Source organism: Schistocerca nitens, chromosome 4 (assembly GCF_023898315.1).
Source record: "Schistocerca nitens isolate TAMUIC-IGC-003100 chromosome 4, iqSchNite1.1, whole genome shotgun sequence".
Lineage (NCBI taxonomy): Eukaryota > Metazoa > Arthropoda > Insecta > Orthoptera > Acrididae > Schistocerca > Schistocerca nitens.
Window position 1 is genome coordinate 453282010 of NC_064617.1, and position 5302 is coordinate 453287311.

General features: G+C 39.8%; 1 non-coding gene across 1 annotated transcript; it reads left to right on the forward strand.

Moving 5' to 3' along the window:
• Nucleotides 1–5217: 5217 nt before the first annotated feature.
• On the forward strand, nt 5218–5301 carry Trnal-cag (transfer RNA leucine (anticodon CAG)). Its single transcript has one exon. It is a non-coding gene; the product is annotated as a tRNA-Leu (tRNA).
• The last annotated feature ends 1 nt before the right edge of the window (nt 5302 follows it).

Here is a 5302-nt window from a genome sequence, read left to right on the forward strand (position 1 = left end):
AACATTTTTACAACGGTCGTTTGATTCTAATTTTTGCACATGTCGATAAACCTGTAACCAGGAACGTAGAGACCACATAGGTGTGTTGCCAAATCTCATTACAAAGTATGTGGCAGATGGCGTTAATGGTTCCCTGTGATAACATAACTTGTGATTTAAAAACAGGAATGATTATTCAATACTTTTCGTTTTCTGAAATTATGGTGGAATTAAAATAATAAATGTGGGTCGTGTAAGCGAGACTCCACTGAGGTTCAGCAGCCACATCAGTAGTGCACAGTTAATGCTAGAGCCTGCTAGGCCAGGTTACATGTTGGCACACTAAGAGCAGCTGTGTTGGTGTATTTTCTATGCTCATAATCAACACTGGCAGCAAGGAATTCTCATGATTGTAAATAAACATCAATAAAGGTATTTTTTGTATCCGCTGTAACTACATCCGTCTTCAGTGTAGGATCACCACCCACTTCATCCACACACCTTTACAGAACCGACGTGCTAAGAAGACTTATTTCATGTGTCATGTAAGGCACTTAGAAATGTGCGAGGTGCTTTTGAATATTCCATGCAGAACTAAAAACTTCTTATGTGTTTCGGGTAAACCTTTCTTATTTTACGATGTAGTCTTCTTTTAGGCTTATACACTTCGTCCAACGCTATTCTAATTTGTTGATCCCTTCCGAATAATAGGAATTGTTCAAGTCTGCAAAATAGCTATTAGTTGCTCCAATTACCTCCTTGTTTGAATAAAATCATTGTCCTGTCAGACATTTCTTCAAATTGGGGAACAAGTACTAGTTCGAGGGAGTCAAGTGTAGAGAATAGGGGTCATGTGCAACAAGATGGAATCCTATCTCTATTAATTCTGTGACCACAACTGCTGAGGTCTGTGCTGTTGCATTGTTGTGATGGAAAAGGAATTTTTTTGATCCAATCACCGGCGTTTTTCTAGCAGCTCGGTTTTCAAACGGTCCAGTAACGATGCATGATATGCATGTGTAATGGTTTTACCATTTTCCAGATAGTCGATGAGTATTATCCCTTGCGAATCGCTGAAGACAGTCCCCATACACTTTCTGACCGAAAGATTGGTCTTCGTCTTTTATATTGTTGTTTAAACTCAGGAGTGTAGTAATGTATCCACGTTTCATCCACAGTGAGGGAAGGATGCTTTACGTCTTCTGGATTCTTTCTGAACAGCTGCATACCATCCTTGCAGCACTAAACGATTCAGTTTTTGTTCAATAATGAGCAACTGCGGTATGCATCTTGCGGATAGCTTTCTCATATCAAAATGTTTATGCAAAATATTATGTACCCATTCATTCGAGATGCCCACAGCACTAGAAATCTGATGCACCATAACTCTTGTGTCCTCCATCTCCATATCATGGACTTTATCAATGATTTCTGGAGTTGTAACCTCCACAGGTCGTCCAGAAAGTTCAGCATAATTTGAGCCCATAAGACCACTCCAAAAATTTTGAAACCACTTATAAACTGTTTTAATCGATGGTGAACCATCTGTTATGGGTTATATTGCAGACTAGGTAGCACAATTCCTTAACTTCATCTACTTTATTATGCCCAGTGCTGATGTTAAGTTTCCTGCTTTTTTATATTCCTGCTGCTTCTTATTACTTTCGTCTATCTTTCATATACTGTCACTCAGATCTTGAAGTTCTTCTCAACTTGGACGGTAGCAACGTCATCAACGATTCTGGTCATAATAATCTTTTACCTCGAATACTTATCCATAGTCCAGCAGTTTGCTTTTATTTCCGTTATAGCCTCATCGATGTATAGACGAAAAATTGGGGCGAGAGACTAAATCCTTGTCTCATATCCTTTTTAAACCGAGCCATTCGGTCTTGGTCTTTCGGACTTACTGTTCCCTTTTGGTTCTTGCCCATATTGTATATTACCTACATTTCCTATAGCTTACTCCTACTTTTCTCAGAATTTCAATATCTAGCACTATAGTTTAATTTATCGAGTGCTTTTTCCAGGGCGACAAAGCCTGTGAAAATATGATATATTTTCGGTCTTCCTTCTATAATCAACTCAATGTCAGGACTGCCTCCCTGATGTTTTTACAACTCCTAAAGCCAAAATAATCGTCATTTAATAGATCCTCATTTATCTTTTCAATTCTTCTGCATATTAACCTTGTCAATGACTTGGATGCAAGATCCGTTAAAATTACTGAGCAATAGTTTTTTGCACATGACAGCTCTTGCTATCTTTGGAATTATGTGGGTGATGTCTCTCCGAATGCTTGGTGGTATATCACCAGCCTCATACATTCTATACACGAATGTGAATAGTCAGTTTTTTGCCACTTCTTCTGACCATTTTAGTAATTTCGATGTAAGGTTATCTGTCCCTTCTGCCTTATTTAGTTGTAAGTCGTCCAAAGCTGTTTTCTATTTTTATCTACTGTTTTCTGATTTATCATGTCGTCAGACAAGTTCTACCCTCATAGAGGATTTCAGTATACTCCTTCTACCTATGTGATCTCTCCTCTGCATTTATCAGTGGAATTTTCACTGCTGTATTAACGTTACTGCCCTTGCTTTTATTTTCCCAAAGGTTCTTTTTTTTACTTTTCTTTATGCTAAGCCATTCCTTCCCACAGTCATTCCTTTTTCGGTTTCTTCACATTTTTCAAGTAGTCATTTCGCTTGAGCTTTAATTCGTTTCCTATTTATTTTAAAACTAAGTGACATGTATCTCGCTATTCCTCAATTTCCCTAAACATTTTTGTACTTCTTCCATCAAATCAGCTGAAGCACTTGTTGTGTTACATATAGTTTCTTCGCAGTCACGTTAGTTGTACGAATGTTTTTCTTACCGACATCTATCATTACCATTTTTAGAGATGTCCATTCACTTTCAACTGAACTTCCTACTGAGCCATTCATTATGTCAGTATCTACAGTCTGTGAGAAAGTCGAGCACACCTCTTCATTCGTCAGTACCTCCGCATTTCACGTCTTTGCTTATTGATTATTCCTGAATGTTCTCTTAATCTTCAGCCTACTTTTAATTATTTCTAAGTTGTGAACTGAATCTATATTTGCTCCTGGGTACATCTTAGAGTCCACTATGTGAATTCGGAATCTCCTCCTACTCATTATGTGATCGATCTTAGGGCCTCCTGTATCTCTTGCCCATTTCCAAGTACACCTCCTCCTCTTGTGATTCTTGAACAGAATTAGCTGAATTTCGTTGTAGAACTCTATTAGTCTTTCCTCTCTCATGTTTCTATTACTAAGCCCATATTGTCCCATAACCCTTTCTCCTGCTCTCTCCCCTACAATCGCATTCAAATCTCCAATCACTACTAGATTTCCATCTGCCTTTACAAATTGAATTACTTGTTCAGTGTCATCACATACTTTTCCCTATCTCTTTCACGTCAGCTTGCAACATTGGCATGTATACCTGAACAATTGTTGTTGGTTTGTTGTCGACTCTGATGAGAGCATCCCTTTCACCGAACTGTTCACAGTAACTCACTGCTGAACTACCTTCGTATTCATAATGAGTCCTACTCCGTTATACCCTTTCTGGTGCTGTTGGTGTTACCGTATACTCATCTGACCAAAATCCTTATCCTCGTTCACTTCACTTACCCTACACTATATCTTGAAAGGGCCTTAGTATTTTGATTTTCAGACTTGTTACCTCCTACCATGTTCAGTCTCCTAACATCCCACACACTGTCTCGCATAACCTTATCATTTCGTTAGTAGTTCAACCTTTCTCTTATGGCCATTCTGCCTTGTTAGTCCCCTCTTGGAGATCCAAATGAGGCACAAGTCCGAAATCTTTTGCCAAAGGAGACATCATCATCACACTTTTTCAATTACAGTCCCCCGTCTTATGGATACACCTTATGTGTCTTTATTGCTGTGGTTTCCATTACCTTCTCTATTCTCCTACTTTTCATCGTTACTGATCTTCCGTCTTTTAGGGGCAGTTTCCCTCCTCTGTGCCAAGATTCTGAACTGAAACTCTGATCGCTCTCTGCTCTTCTTGAAAAGACATTTGGCGGAATGGGGGTAGGGGGTATTCTTATGCCCGAAGTCTTCGGTCGCCATTGCTGATGATCTTTATTCAATATTCAAGCAGTGGCGCGGCTCTAACCCATCACAGAGAAAGTTTTGATTACTCATCAAAAACGATTTCCCTAGACCATGTGATTCGAAGTCGGGTGTTGCAATTTGTGTGGACTGGTAAGGTAAGCAAAAAGGAGCTTCTCTGCAGAATCGGCTAGACAAGGGACATACACAAAACACTAACAGGAAGAAGGGATAAGTTAACAGGACATCTGTCAAGACATCAGGGAATGACCTCCATAGCACTAGAGGGAAGTGTAGAGGGTAACAATTATAAAGGGTGACAAGGATTCGAATACATCAAGCAAATAATTGAGGACATAGGTTGCAATTGCTACTCTCATATGAAAAGGTTGGCACAGGAAAGGAATAGGTGGCGGACCACATCAAATCAATCGCAAGACTGATGAATGAACAAAAGTTTATTACACAAAGTCTTTCGCTTCTAGACCTCATCTTTTGTGTCCGCAGTGTATAATGAACTAAACTTTTTTCCTCATGAGTAATAATAATAATCATAATAACAATAATATTAGTAATAGCAATCAGAACAACATGTATACCAGACTGCATGTTTTTGCCTCTGAACAATTGTATGTACACTCAAAGATCCCCTCCATTTACAGCCCATTATCTTCTTTCAGTTTTATTTTTGCATGCAGAATTTTGTTTGCAATCCTGTACATGATTTAATCTGAAGTGAGAATAACAGAAATTTATTTGCGTCTGTGGTGATATCTTTTTCGAGATCTCTATAAAGAAGCAAACTTAATAACTTGCACATGAAAACGCATTTCAAGTGAAAATGCCGCTTTTCAAGAGATTCGAATCTGCACACTAGCTGTAAAAAGCAGTTAGCCTAGACTCGAACCACGTCACGTCGCTGGACTGCCTCTTGCAGTATTTACGCCCAGAGTTGTGCAACACCAGAGCACAGCGCAGTGGTCGCTGAGCGACAGACTGCTCATTGTGACTGCCACACACGCTAACGCTGACCTCGGAACTCGCTCTGCTGTTGCAACTCATTTTCTCGCCTACTTGTCGAAAGCGGAATGTGGGGGAGAAACTGTCGCACATTACATTTTAAGCGGCTGTCAGGGTGGCCGAGCGGTCCAAGGCGCTGCGTTCAGGTCGCAGTCCACTTCTGTGGGCGTGGGTTCGAATCCCACTCCTGACAA